The sequence below is a fragment of the Grus americana genome, chromosome 1 (genome assembly GCF_028858705.1).
Source record: "Grus americana isolate bGruAme1 chromosome 1, bGruAme1.mat, whole genome shotgun sequence".
Classification (NCBI taxonomy): Eukaryota; Metazoa; Chordata; class Aves; order Gruiformes; family Gruidae; genus Grus; species Grus americana.
Window position 1 is genome coordinate 24,442,001 of NC_072852.1, and position 16,444 is coordinate 24,458,444.

The following is a 16,444-nucleotide window of genomic DNA, read 5'->3' on the forward strand; positions in this document are numbered from 1 at the left end:
AAATTCTTCCCTAAGATGTGCTTCCAATTTGATTTAATATATATATGTGCTAGAAGAAAAAAATCTATTTAGTGTTTTTAGTGTTGTACAGGGAACACAAAAGCTTAAGAAAGAAGGTGTCCCATCTGTAACTGTAGCCAGCAGTTATACTTCACATTTTTTCTTCTAAATTCTTTCCTTCCTCTATTTTGAAACGATTTCTACTGGCTGTCCTTATCAGTACTTTCAATGTCTTATTCCATTTGCTAACTCTCCCCTGAGCAAAGGAAAATTCTCTTTCGTTTTTCTGATGATCAATTCTTTTAAATAGAGCTTGTAAATCTCATTCATTTTTCACAATCTAGCCACTGGAAAACTTTAAGGTGAACAGTCCTTCTCCCTATGGAAAGTATTTACAAATAAGGAAGCTGCAGTCTTTCTTTCTCTACGCTAGCAGAACAAAAAAGAAATCTCATCAATCTGTATCAGACCTGTGGCCAGAGTATCAACACTACAGCGTGAATTTCTGACTTAAAGCTGGCTCACCTACATGCAGATCATGAGGCTCTGCCAACAGACAACAGCACTACCCCCTTGCCAAAACACAGGAGCTTCCTACCTGAGATAGTGCTGGCTCGGGCATCTTTATTTCATGTGGTGATTGATTCTCTATTTACATCTATAAAGAATACTCTTGCAGATCATTAGACGCCTTCATGACCTCTGAATAAACCATTTCTCATTCAGGTCTTCATTTAACAGATATCAGTCATGAGCTTAGATTAAGGTTTGTGTGATTAATCTAGAGGTTAACATTAGTTGTTGACCTACCCATGATATAAAATATGCCTACGTATGGATGGCGCTGTTTGAAGCTGCAGCTGGAAGTTGAAAGGACAGGGCTATCTCACGGGCAATGCTGGCCAAATGAAGCTGCAGTACATCTGCAGCCAGGCTCCTTGTAGTTGATGACAATTCGGTGACAAGACTGTCAAATGCTGGAACTAGTTTTGAGAGGTCTACACAGCACTGTTTTAAAAAAGGCTTAAGGGGTAGTGACCAATGTCTTACACTATTCATTCTCCCTTAAGACATCCTTGTTTTGTATGAAGGAAGACTTGCCTTTGGCTTTTGACAACAGAAGAGGAAGAAAGGATGTAGAAGAAAGGAAGAGAGGCTCAGATGTGGATTAGCTTGACTTCCACCTTTTGGGATAGAATTCTCTAATTGTAACTGTTTGTTAGCTTCCCAGGGTTAAAGGAGATTGGACACTGAATCCTTGACTCTAATATAAACCTCCGCACTGCTGCTGAGGATGGAGCCAGTGACCTTGCTAATGGAGCCCCAAAACCCCAGAGAGAATACTTGACTTCTTCCCCCGACCACACAGTCCTGTTCAAGTGGTAACTCCATTCTGATACACAGAGCATGGAGAGCATGCAGGTTAGCTTGCTTTTCCCGATGTCTCCACTTGGTGTGGAAAGGGTTAACCATGTTAGCATTTACTCTCGCAGAGCCTGGTTTCAGATGAATAGGGGCAGTTTGTGCCTTCTCAGTGCCTGTTTCAGGCTGTCCTCACCCTGCACAAGGCAGCACTGTATGCGTCCAGATCCTGAAGGTTCCACCGCCTGCACGGCTTGACTTTTCTAAACCTTTTTTGGTAAATAAAAGGAAAGAAATAAATAAGAAATAATCGTTAACTCTTTGAGGTTTGAGGATTTAGCTTTGGATACCTTCTTCCTCCTGGAGTACCACTGCAGCATAAATCAGAATTTGCAAATATGTCCACATCTAGCAACTACACTCAGAAGCAACTATAGAGATTTGAACACTGTAAATCATATAAAGGAAAGCAAAATTGTGGGTTTACATTGAATCTGCCAGAAGGTAGTCAGCCAAGTGAAAACACCTAAAATCCACTTCCTTCTGCTTTCAATGCACCACTCCCTAATTATAGAATAATATTTGTTTTACTGTCAATCACAATATTACTGCTTAAGAATTCTTAAAATTTCTTATACTTCCTTTCTGTTTATTTTCCTTTGTCATCTTCTTTCATTCTATTTTCCATCTCTGTTTTTCTTGTCACTTGGAAAATTTTAATTGTTTGTGCTGTCCTCTATACACAGTGATCCCTGTTTAATCAGAGCTTGAGTACAGTGAGTAAAAGGTGAGTTAAAGAAGCCAATAAGCACTTCCAGCTCACTAGATTAGCATGTACGTATGTGGTTTGGGTCTTAATTCAAAATAACTCAATATAAAAGCCAAAAAATAAAGCAGCCTGCCAGAAACCAAAAGCTATCAGAACCTGGAGACTGGTAAAATGAGCATTACTCTGAGCTTCTCTGATCCCTTTCAGCAGCCAGCTGCAAAAGTCTGCCGTGGGGTGGACCTGTCAAAACCACAGATGGGAGTCCCTTGGAACTAATCTTGAACATAGTGAAAATTAAAATATGAAGTATTTTAAATGAAATATTCTGTGTTCAGCAGAGTAGCATTTGAAACACCAAGGTTTGTTTCACCAGAGCATACCTGACCTGCTCTACCCCGAGCCACTGGCAGGCTGTCAAGCTTTTGGCCCTGCTGGAGGAGAAAAACTATTCTGTTGATTCTGGCATCTAAACCAAATATTAGTGTCAACCTAAAAGTATTAGAAGATGAGATTCCTCATGGGCAAAACTAATTCCATCCTGACATGTTCCTAACAATCACTGGCTCAGGAAGGATGTTATAAGGTAGGATTTATGTTTGCCTCTAGAGAAAGCTTCTTTATTCAAATGAAGAAGAAAGATGACTTTGACGCAAGGTTTGAACTATTTAATATATGCTATAATATATACGCTAACTAATTTAATGTTATATAGGAAACAGGAATGTTTTTTTCCTTTACCTTAAAGCTAAATATTCAGTGACATAAAGATGTAAGGACAGAAAGGCAATAAACAAGGCTAATTCTTGCATTATGAGTGCACATAATTTCATCCAGTTACTCCAGTGCAGAAGTCCTGCTTCAGTTTTGGATACCAGAAGCAGATCTAATTGTTCCATCACGATGGAGAATCCACACTTCCATTTGCTTCTCTCGCTAATTATCCTCATTAAGAAAACAGCAATCCTGTAACCTCAACAAACCTTTCATAATTTTGATAGTACATGTTCAAATAAATCTAGTTATTTAAATGGAGTTGGCTCAGGTTACACTGGAATAACTGAAAACAAGATTGGATCTTTTTCACACTCAATTTCTGAAGCTGAACAGTTTTCTAACCTGAAGATCCATGAGCTCATTACTGGTTATTTATGTATGGGTTTTGATGACGATGCAAGATAATTACCAGTAGTTCCTTAGCTGAAACTCTGTTAGTGTTTCCTCCTCCTCCCACATAGTCAATCGTTTTACGAATGCATTAAAAAAGTCTTGCGCGCATTGCTCTGTTTAACATGTGCCTCTTACGTGATCTCATGATGGCGCATCATTGTAATGTAGGCAATTTCTTCTGACTTTAAAGCTAACAAATTAAGATAGTCCTGATTTTTTCTTCATCTATTTTCTATGTATAATTTTCTACTTCCAATGTTTACTTTTAATATGAAATATAACAGCAACTTTTCTTCAGTCTGCTATAGGAGATTGTTTGCTGAAAGGCAACATCTGGTAAGTAGCAAAAAAGCTCTAGCTGTCAATAAGCAAGTTAATATAAATTCATCGGGGCATTTACTCTTTTTAGAACATTACATAATCTATAGTCTGCTAAAGATGCTCTCTTAAAGATAAAATTTCAGCTATCATTTATGCTGATAATATGTTTCAGTACCCAGGGCTTAGAACCAGAGGCTGATCTCAGTTAAATGAGCGTACGCTGTAGGAGTATTACTCCAGGATTGTTCTGATGTAAAAAAAACCTTCACGTACTGAAGGATCAGCGCCAAAAGCCCTTTGCAGAGTGTCTAGGTGGTTGCAACCGCACCTCTACCTTGAGAGCAGTTGTCCTTGCAGCACCTTACAAAGCATCGTTCGGCCAGCCCCTGCTGCAGCCCCTGGCAGTGCTGGGCGCTGCACTGCACAGCCTTTCCAGGCAGCACAGGCCTGCAGCTCCTGCCGATGCAATGCTGCGTGCAGATGCAGTAAAGCACTTCTGTCAAAACCAGAAATATTGTGTTTCTATGGTGTGAATATGCTAAACCACAGCAAGGGCAAAAAACTAGATTGTGTCAGTCAATCTGCATCACTGTTAGGGTTCTCTGCTTAGGACAAAGTCCAGCCCCCCAACCCATGATTTATTTTGGGGTAAAGAAAGAGAACGCTTCTGACTGAACAAGCTGAGTAATTCTGTAGTTGCTATACTTTAGATATCTTAGGGCCTTGGTGGACAGAGGCGCTCAATTCTCTTTGAGTCCTCTGATCTCCTTGGGCTATACTGATTTATACAGGAGATCTCTGCAGAGAAGCAGGTGCCTTGTCATAGGCATCAAGAGCAGCCGCAGTAAAAATGAATACATTTGCCATCAAGGAGACCCTGGGTCTCAGAGGAGAAAAAAGTGGTGCAGGTGGTCAGGAGCAAGATCGGTGCAGTGGTTTTCAGTCGACCTTCATTTGCATCATAAAACCATCGTCTTCCTGAAGCACAAAGGACCAGGAGGGCTGGCAGCCTGCTCAGCCCCCCAGCAATAGGCATGGCACAGGTTGGGAATCGGGAGCGCTGGCTGAGCTGGTGAGGGATGTTTCACACATTGCTTCCGCCTCTGAAACGCTTGGCTCTAGTCAGTGCTGTTTGTCTCTCACTTTTAAGAGTGCTAAAAGGTTTTTCTCTCCTCTCTGTGGGGGGGGTTACCAAACACAATTTAAGTAAGTGTGTTTCTGCTGAAGCACCAATATTTTTTGGTTGCCATTTGTTGTGCTCATTTTTACAAAGAATGATCTTTCTGTTAACCTAATCTAAATGATCACTTGAAGGCTGCAAAACTGTATGTCATTTTTAAGCTACTGTATCATTATGGCCTTAGGGAAATTTTACAGATGCCTTGCCACAATCCATTTCTTCCCCATGATGAGCTACCAGGCTAGTTGCTTGGAGTCATTTGCCACAGCTGTTTACCTCTTTGACCTCAAAGCTACAGAAGTATGGTGCCAGTGAAATACAAAGCAGGCTGCCTGTTAAATTACTGATTATAAGGATTATTTTCTAAAGTAAAAAAGAACAGGAGATGGTATTCTTCCAGACAAATGGATCTACTTGGGTGAGTAGTTTGGCTTCACCTTTTAAAAATTTTCTTCTTTCTTTCCTTTTTCTGTTAACCTGTAGACATAGATAAATGAGCAACACAATATTAATGTGCTTATTAGTCTGGAATAATTTAAGACAGACTAATATCTCCCTGACAGAAAATTGTCAGCTCAGGTCTATCATGGCATCAGTCATTGCAAGCTATTAAATTCCTGCAGCAGAGCTACTAGGTAGAAACCTTGTTTTATTTATTTCTGCAGTTCAAACTTATCCCATTTCCATTTTGACCAAACTTGTTCCTATCTGGTTGTGCTTATTTATTTGAAGTTATTTATAGGTGATACTGTCCCCAGCTAACAACTCAGCATGATGAATATTAAATTATAATTTGTCTAAAAACCAAAGGCAACAAATCTAGGTCAAAGATATTGCCTTGGGCAAAATCCACACAGGTTCTTTTGCATCACTGAATATTACAAGTCCTGTCTTTCTGTTTAAAAATGCTTATACCTGATCAGGCAGGTGCCTTTTTATGCAAGGGTCATATCCTTTAAAAGCATCTCAAGAGTTAAGTGCGTAAATCCTGGGCTATGTGTTGCAGAGTAAAACAAAACACTACCCTACAATACGCATTAATCTAATGACTGATCTTTGACGTGTAGGTTTGTATTTGCTGCTTGTCCCATTTTGAGGAAGAGACATTAAACATTAGGTGACTGATCTAAACAAAGAACTATGGGAATTTGAGGAGCTCCTCACATTCTCACTTGTTGAAGCTGTTACTTGGTGTAAAAATCCACTAAATGCCTCTACTCTCATTTCACTTTTATATCTGTTTTGCTGCATAACTCTTGTTCTCCTGGTCATCCATGCTGCACTTATATCGCTCTATTCATACTCTCTCCTCTGGAGCGAAATAGTTCCCTCCTAACACAGGATAGTTCTCTTCTGGGTCCACAGAGAGTATGGCTGAAGTCGGCCTTCTGCAGGGGGTGCTGGCTTTGAACAGTAAGGAAGTGGGCACATCCACACCAGGTGGCTTGGGAACCAAGGTTCATTCCTTCACAGTCTACAAAGACCCTGTAGGCACACTCAGTGAACATAAAGTGGATAATTTTGTAGCCTGATGGCAAGGATATTTATCTGGAAAATAAAAAACTGAGGTTCTGGTTTTTGATCATTGATCAAGTAGGAGAGCTTCAGCGGGAGAGATGGTCTACCTGCCATCCTGCCCCTTCTCTTACAAAAAGCACTCAGTAGATATGGTTTTGGCATTACTTTAAATGGAGAAGAAACCTGCTTCCATGCAGCGGATTCCTCTGTTGCAAGAGATGATGTTTGCCACACATAGGTATGCTGAAAAATTAATGCTGTTATGAGGAATTCTTTCTGTTTCTTGGCATCCTCCAAAGGTGTAGGAATATGTCCATGCCATGCTCTTGTATCTTGTTATGGATTTGAAACTTTTCTTGGTTGCATGCCTTCAGTAATAATTCAAAATACAATTAACTCTTTATTTTGGATTGATAGTATGACTAGAGCAGGGAAAAGCAGACAAAAAAGATCATAAAAGCACGGTATAGTATTTTTTTACCACTGCAGTGATGTTTTTATGGTATGAAGCATTACCACAGTGTTGAATTGTTCCCTCTTTGCTGAAAGGTGGGGAGAGACTATCATTTTCTTATGCTTGAATTATGTGGTCCTGCCTAGTGAAATACACAGTAGTGAGGTTCTGCAGGTCACTACTGTAACATGGTCTTGGCAGTGAAAATAAAAGAACTGCAGCTCTTAAAAATACCAATAAACATTTTTAAGCATCAGTTTCAACAGGAATGTGTGTCATACAAGGCATCATATTGTGTTTCACAAGATGGCACATGTTTAATTTTCATTCCTTGAAAAGTCTTTGATTGACAGTGGCTGCAAATGCCTTCAACTGCTTATAAACAAAGCATTCATATATACATTTATGATAAGTTTATAGAAGAATAAAATATTTTTATATTTACTCTATATTTATTATGCATGTACTGCAAAACTGGCCCAAACAAATGCAGCCTCCAGTTCTGTGTTTAATTTCTTCTTCTTCATTTCCCATACAAGAGTTTTAGCTCTGTGCAGTATTAGTCACCTGTATTTATCTTACCATTTCATAGAATCATAGAATACCGGGTTGGAAGGGACCTCAAGATCACCTGGTCCAACCTTTCTTGGCAAAATCGTGGTCTAGACAAGGCCACCCAGCACCCTGTCCAGCCAAATCTGAAAAGTGTCCAGTGTTGGGGAATCCACCACTTCCCTGGGGAGATTATTCCAATGGTTGATTGTTCTCATTGTGCAAAATCTTCCTCTTGTGTCCAATCAGAATCTCCCCAGGTGTAACTTGTACCCATTACCCCTCGTCTTTTCCATGTGACTCCTTGACAAAAATCCATCTTCTTTGTAGCCACAGTTTACATACTGGAACATGTTGATAAGGTCTCTCCTAAGCCTTCTTTTCTCAAGGCTGAACAAACCCAGTTCTCTCAGCCTTTCCTCATATGGCAGGCTTCCCAGTCCTTTGATCATCTTTGTGTCCCTTTTCTGGACCCACTTGTTGTGGTTTAACCCCAGCTGGCAGCTAAGCCCCACACAGCCGCTCACGCACTCCCCTGCCCCCAATGGGATGGGGGAGAAAATCAGAAAAGTGAGAAAACTTGTGGATTGAGATAAAGACAGTTCAATAGGTAAAGAAAAAGCCATGCACGCAAGCAAAGCAAAACAAGGAATTCATTCCCCACTTCCCATGGGCAGGCAGGTGTTCAGCCATCTCCAGGAAAGCAGGGCTCCATCATGTTTAACAGTGACTTGGGAAGACAAATGCCATCCCTTTGAATGTCCCCCTCTTCCTTCCCCAGCTTTATCTACTGAGCATGATGTCATATGATATGGAATATCCCTTTGGTCAGTTGGGGTCAGTTGTCCTGTCTGTGTCCCCTCCCAACTCCTTGTGCACCCCCAGCCATCCTGCTGGTGGGGTGGGGTGAGAAGCAGAAAAGGCCTTGGCTCTGTGTAAGCACTGCTCAGCAGTAACGAAACATCTCGGTCTTATCAACAATTTTCAGCGTGAATCCAAAACACAGCCCCATACTAGCTACTGTGAAGAAAATTAACTATCCCAGCCAAAACCAGCACACCTCTCTGCCCTGTCCATATCTTTTTTGTATAGTGGGGACCAAATCTAAACACAGTATTCCAGGTGTGGCCTGACAAATGCTGAGTAGAGTGGGATAATGACTTCTTCTCTATCTCTGTGATGCCCTTGTTGATGCAACCCAGCATCCTGTTGGCTTTCTTTGCCACAGCAGCACACTGTTAACTCATACTGAGTTTGTTGTCTACCAGGAACCTCAGGTCCTTTTCCACAGAGCTGCTCCCCAGCCAGGTAGATCTCAGCCTGTGATACACTCCTGGATTATGTTTTCCCAGGTGCAAGACCTTACATTTGTCTTTGTTGAACTTCATCAGGTTCTTGTTAGCCCACTCTTCCAGCCTATCCAAGTCTTCCTGCAGGGTGGCTCTCCCTTCCAAAGCGTCCACTTCCCCACTCAGTTTGGTATCATTGGCAAACTTAATCAGGGTACACTTGATCCCATCATCCAGATCACTTATGAAGATATTAAACACCGTTGGAGCCAGTATTGATCCCTGGGAGATGCCACTTGTGACAGGTTGCCAGATCGAAAAAAAAGCTATTTACCACCACCCTCTGGGTGCAGCCTGTCAGCCAGTTCCCCACCCACCTCATGGACCACTTGTCTAGACTGTAAGGCATCATTTTCTCTTGGGGGAGGCTGTGGGAAATCATATTATATTTCCCTCTATTGAGTTGCAAGAGACGAGGCTGCCACTTCAAAATATCAGAAAGATCTGAATAGTCTGACCCTAGAAAATAGCTACATATTGATTAATGACCTTACAGATCACAACAGAATTGTAGATAGCAGTATGCAAGCAATGTTGCCAGGCTCCACAAGTCTCTGTGATTTCATCTTGTCGTGGTTTTACCCCAGCCGGCAGCTAAGCACCACGCAGCCGCTCACTCGCTCCCCCCCCCATCGGGATGGGGGAGAGAATTGGAAAAGTTAAAGTGAGAAAACTCGTGGGTTGAGATAAAGACATTTTAATAGGTAAAGCAAAAGGCGCGCGCACAAGCAAAGCAAAGCAAGGAATTCATTCACCACTCCCCATGGGCAGGCAGGTGTTCAGCCATCTCCAGGGAAGCAGGGCCCTGTCACGTGTAACGGTTACTTGGGAAGACAAACGCCATCACTCCGAACGCCGCCGCCCCCCCCCTTCTCTTCCCCCCAAGCTCCTTATAAACTGAGCATGACGTCATATGGTATGGAATATCCCTTTGGTCAGTTTGGGTCACCTGTCCTGTCTGTCTCCTCCCAACTTCTTGTGCAGCCCCAGCCATCCCGCTGGCAGGGCAGTGCAAGAAGCAGAAAATGCCTTGGCCCTGTGTAAACACTGCTCAACAATAAGTCCATAGAACAAAAACATCTCTATATTATCAACACTGTCTCCAGCACAAATCCAAAACATATCCTCACACTAGCTACTATGAAGAAAATCAACCCTCTCAGCTAAAACCAGGACACATCTAAACAGTCTTCACCCATCTTCATGTTGATTTCATAAGACATTTGCAAGTCCCTGTTGATAATAAGTCATAGTCATTTGATGGATATCTCAGGAAATGCATCAGAAAATACTCTGAAACCTTTTGAAAGCCATATTGAAGGCATGGCAGGAACTAAAGATTCATCCAACTGTTTCACTTAGCTTTCAACATAAACCTTTTTTTTTTTTTCTCTTGGTTGTAACTGAATGCCTCGAAGTTTTCATGTTTGGACCCTAATTTAATCATGATATGTCTTTTTAAATTTATCATTACATGTGCCAAGCTAGAAGTTAACACCACACACAGTCCTACAATCAGGGGATGTATCTCAGCACAGATGTGGAAGATTTTTACGCTACCTGATTTTTAAAATGCTAGATATGTATATATGGCTTATACATAGTTAGGATAGACCAAAATATACAAAAATCTGGTCAGGAATTATGCTTGAAGTAGATTATGTGAACATGAAAACAGGAATCCCAGGTTTCTGCGTGGTGCAGCTGAAGTGGTGGGATGAAAAGAAGATGGCTGAAGTATGTAGCTGAATAATCCTCGTGTCTAAACAAGACCACTCATATGGCCCCTGATTTACTGTAATAACAGAAGGGAAGATGCAGAAAACAGATTAGGGAATCTCTAAATATTTGAGCTATGTGTGACCTAATGCATGAATCAAAGACATGACACTGGTAGTGACTAATACTCGAGTGAATGAATCTGCAATAACAACAGGTTAGTTCAACGATACTTGATATAATACAAAAAAGCACCTAGTATGGTGTCTAAAGAACTGACAAATGTCTAAGAGTCATGAACAACAATCATTGGGCTATTGAATGGCTTCATCCCACTGGTGACATAGCACTTAATTGCTATTCTTGCTACTTGCCACCTTGTTTCAGCAAGGATACCCGAGACAAGCTGCATGACTGAACCTGCTGCAGTTCTTGAATGGTGGGAGAGGAATATGCCAGAGCTGTTGATACTGGGTAGGGGATAAAGCAGATCATCAGGAACGGCCAAGGACCCTGGAGTGCCAGTAGCGGCCACTGGAAGAGGCAAGTCAACGCAGAGGAAAAAAGAACCCAGTAGTGGAAATCAAAACTCTTCCTGGTTGATTGCAACCCCCAGCTGAAGCTTCTCCTGTGAGCAGAACACTTATTAGGTCACCTAACCGGTGTGGATTCCCTAGTGTCTAATAAGATCAACTGATGCGACAGCCCCTTTCTCAGCCACAATCAATAAGATCACTCCCATTTACAACTTATTTTCATGACTTTGTTGCTCTGTCAAATTTGTTTGAAATTATTAAATTGACTAAAGTATGGAACATTGGCTGTTGGGAGGAGTGAATATGTGGACAGGTACACATATTCAAGCACAGTCACGTAAGTTTTGTTGCTTTCAGAACTTAGATTTAAAAGGCTATTTAAGAAAAAGTAAATAAAGTCGTTCTTGGAAGTCTGAAGTATTCTGTTTTCTCCCAAGACAACTTTTCAGTAGAAGGCTTCTCTTTAAAAGGTCATAGCTAATGTATGACATCAAAATTACTGAGGTCACCAAAGGTCTCTTCAAGCTGCAGACACTGTGAACGCTTTGGTTCTCTTTAACGAAATATACCATTTACTCACTATACTCTTTCTAGAATGTGGCCCTTTAGATTTCTCTACGGAATTTATTAAATCTACATGATTTTTAAAAATTCCTGACTCCTTAAGTAGCTGTAATAAATAGAAGAAAAATACATAGGAAAAATCCGTTAAACAATAGAGAAAGACTTTGGCTGATGCTTCAGATGACACATATCTTTCTGACTCACAAAAAGTTTTGCGCATGTACTCACATTCCTTCTACACATCCAGATTTGGGCATTAGAGGACATAAAGTGGAAATCTTTGGCTGAAAACTTTCACTTTTTACATAAAAAGTGAGTTTCTTTGTCCTTTTTCTTTTACTGAACATAACAAATGAAGCTAGAGAGATCAAATCAATCAAGTTCCTGTTAATGAGAAACAGGACTGAAGGAAACTATTTAAATGCATGTCCACAGCTTTCCTGATTGTGCTTCCAATAATTTAATGTATTTACAATCTTTGGTGATGAAGCGTCTTCTTTACTCATTTATCTTGGAAGATCTATGCTGACCTATTTTGTGAAATAACCACAGATCAAATGCCTCTGAAAAGCACATCTGACTACAGGAGTAGGTAAAAATCTGGGAGATTTGATAGGTGTCGTGCTCAATCCTCATTTGCAGGATAGCCCAGGGACATACCTAGGCGATAACAGCTTCCTGTCCTGTGAGTAAAGCTGCAACACATTCCGTTTCCATTTACAGCCTGTCTCCAACATTGCAGAGCTTGCATGTTCAATCCAAATATTACCTGTGGTCTTGAAATAGGATCTCATAGGTGTCTTCTACAGTTCCTGTACCACTGAGTGAAAGAGCTGGAATATCCTATGCCCTGGCTGGGCCTATCATGAATTGGTTGTTGCACGGAAAAAATAACACTTTTATGTGGCAGAGAACTGCTTTCACTTGCCTTTCAATGCTGTTTGGCTGGCTACTGTGCTACAGAGGATATTCTCTTTTTAAATAACATATTTAGTAGTTATAGAGAATGACACAAAAACCCCCATAAAATATTTTGTACTGCAGCTATTCTTAATGGTCTCAGACAGATGAAGGACATGTTTTAAGATATCTGAATATTGCTTAAGAATGTTTGATTTCGACTATGTATTTCTTAATTTTAAGTTATTTTTGTTACTCTAACTCCCTGCTGAAAATAAAATTGCATCTGTTTCTCTATAAGCCCATTTGTTAATACACCTGTCAGCCTTCTTTCTTTTAATGTATTATGTTTGTTTCCTCATTAAAACTGAAATAAACAGGGATAATTATGCTGATATACTTATATTTAATACATTAAAAGCTGGTAGTTTGGATAGTAGGTATGACTTTGTAGCACATGCCCACTTTCAGAGCTATAACCACTCCACTTCCCCATTCCCATTATTTACGAAAGCATATATTAAACTCAACATCCTAAAGAACTCACATTTTATTAAATGGAAAGCTTCATCATGCAACAAAATAACAGGTTGTTTTCTTGTATTAGACCTTTTGTGCAGAGGAAAAACATGTAGTATCTAAGTATATCAGATGTTAATGTAACTGTGTGGAAGAGCTATAGCTAATGAAAATCACTCTTCCTTAAATTTCTTGCCTCAGCAAAGTTAATTTTGATTTTTTTTATGAGGTAAAAACCAAACCATACTTATATAAGAAATGTGTTGATAATGCTGAAGGACATAAATGCAGGTTAGAGAATTATTTACTTTTACCTTTTACAGGCATAGCTATATATTCATTTTTTACTTGTTCAACTCATTTTTACATTTATAATTCTGACTATAGGCTATCATTCCCAAATTGTTTAAGCATAAGATTGAATACCATTAAAAGTAAATGGGATCCAAATACATAGTTAAATATTTTTAAGTGTTTTTCTTAAGTAAAACCAGTCAAAAAATATACCTTTGGTAGAAAATCAAAACATTAACAACTCAGTGGTACGGATGTTTGTTTCTGTCCTGATTGTTGATTGCCTGAATCTGTTCCTCGCCAAATCAGCAGAACTGCCACTCACTTTAATGAGGCAGGATCGAGGCCGTAATTTTTACCAGTGTACCTGCGTTACCCACCACGTACAAAAGTGCAGCAGTTTAAATGATTAAACCCATCGATATTTAGCAGTTGTTAAGTCAAGAATGGAGATGCTGATGGAAGAATTACTCCATCCCATGAGAGCTGCCAGAAATGCGTGTGCTCTGCTGGACACAGTTTTTAAAGTGAAGTCACAGAATTCCAGACCCAAGAGCAGCCCGCCCGGGCCAATTAGTCATAACTGAGGGCAATCAGCTGTGGCACAAAGGGATTGTGTATGAACATATTTTTGCATATCAGAATTTTTTTGTACCTAGATTATCCCGTACTCCCAAAATTCTGAATGCTATTTTGCTAGTTTGATTCACTTAACCAAATCGCCTGTTATTGTCAAACAAATCTACACTAGGTGCATAGACAATTGCAACCAAAAAAAATATATCAGTACACATCTTTTGGAATTTTTTTTTTTTTTTTAAATAAGAATAGGAAAATAACTGAAAATATAAAATTCCCTTGCATGGGTGATTTCATCATAAATGGAAACAAAATTTTACACTTAATCTCCAAGAGCAAGCTTGAAGAACAGATCCTTGTTTAAAAAATTCTGACTCTGAAAAGAGATCAGAAGAAAAAAATGTCCTAACATTGATCACACCGACTCATTTCTTTCCTAACAGTAATTTGTAGGCCGACATCTGCATATTATCTGCTATAATATGCCACATCAGATTATTTCCATTTGAGCTTTGTATACTTAAAATCGTATTTCTCAAAAAGTGGCTTGAAGTTTGTCAGCATTAGAAATCTTGTGACTCTGATTCACCACTCTGAGGATGAAATTCTGGCACATAAAGAATTTTCTTACTGATGATAATCTAGTTTTTATTTCACACTTGGAGCATATTATTAATGTTACTGTTACTGTTCATGTTGTCCATATTATGACTATTTATTATTGTTGATACTTATGCTATAATGATACATTATAACCATAATATCCAATAATGTGTGGTGATATGCAGTAATATAATAAACCAACAGCAATAGTCATAATGATAACTGTTAAATAATTAATAACATTTTTATAATACTCAAAGCCTCCAATCAGAAGTGAAGTCTCATCAGGTTCTAGAAGCACTTAGAAAGCCACAGTCTTTCTCCCACAAAACAGATATGTAAATTTGAGACAGGGAAAAACATGCCAATCTATAGAACTGCTAATCAATGCAAATTGTAAATTTCTTTAACCGCAGGATTGTTAGGGAAAAAATCTCTCTGACGTGATGCATGTTGTTACCTATTCTCATCCTTACGTAGTTTGGTTTTCCTGAGAAATGGCATTTATCCTGCTCTGAGGATGAGGCAGCACTTCACAGGGAAATTGTCGCTCAGGGCCTTTCTGGAGCACTTGTTTCTCCTGTTCAGCCGCTGCTGGTGGTTTCACACAGTCTCTCTCTACCAGGTAGCGCGTTGGACTTACCAAACAACTGCAATTGCTTTTTTACCATCTCTTCCTGCCAAAGATAACTGCAAACAACTATATTACATAGGTGTTGCCTTAGGAGCAAATATAAAAGCCTTTAATGAGAATTATAGGGATTTTTAAAAAGCCTCCCGAACTCTGGCATGTCTTCAGGCAGCTAAGAAACAAAAAACCTCACAGCTTTCCTAATTGGAATACTAGAATTATTTAAAGTGAATACAGCTCCTGGGTTTCTTTTGCCTCAGAGTACATTCCTTTGAAAACCTCAGCCAAGAGCTTTAATAATTTAAATACTATCTTCTTCTTCTTCTTTTTTTTTTTTTAAATCCTGTAGAGTAGAAGATCTCAAATATCAAAATCAGTAATAAAGGGCTGATGGCATTTTGGACTCATGGGCCTGCTTGACCTTAAACTTTGCTATTTAACATTTCTTATGTGCACAATATGTGAGGAGGATTCCTTTCCCCTGGTATAGCTGATTAAAACGGCTGAACGAGGAGAGGCAGGGGAAAGGGATGGTGTACCTGGCTCAGGTCATTAGCTGCTCTCTACTTCACCTCGATCAGAGCTCAGCTTAAAATGAATTGACTTTACAGTCAGCTCCCGTGGGAGTACTGGAAATAAGCAATAGGCACAGGTATGGGTAGGTGCTGGATGTCCAACTGGAAGAGCACTGCGCTTCAGAAAGGGGGGGGGAAAGCAGAGATATACGCTTCATTACTGGGGCTGTGTGGTGTTCTGACGACCTGCAGAGGACCCCCAAGAGAAAAATGTTAAAGCTGAATTATCTCACTTCCCTAATAAATTGGGCCAATAGAAAATCCCAAGCCGCAAGTCCAAATCTTAACTGTCCAAAAATCTGGGGAAAGTTTATCCCTGGATTACAAGAGCTGGGGCTGCAGGTTTTCCCAGCCCACAGCTCTGATGTGAATCAGAAGTACTGACTGTCACTTGTATGTCAGCCTGGAGAGTCAGCTCTAACTCAGGCAAACCACAAGAATTTCTAAATTACGTTTGTTACAGCTCAGCTCCAGTTCTGGGAAAGAAAATATGCTCTATCTGTCTATCTATCTATCTATTTTTTTTCTATGCCTATACCACCTAATTAGGGCAGCCGTAAGGTACAGCTTAGAAATGTGGGCTCAGATGAAGCAAAGTAAACATTTTCATACCTATGGGAGTAATGCATGTCTTCTCCAGGAGCGCTCTAAGCATTAGTATCCATATGCTACACTGCTACATTTTTTGGAACGGTCCTGGTCACAATTATCTTCCAAACTTCTCCCTGGGATGACTAGGGAATACTGTTCACTGATCATTCCCAGATGCCTTACACACATTTCTGCTCTGAAAATTAAGACAGTTAACAGTACGGACACAGGCTGTTCCATGCCAGTTGGCCTCATTACCAG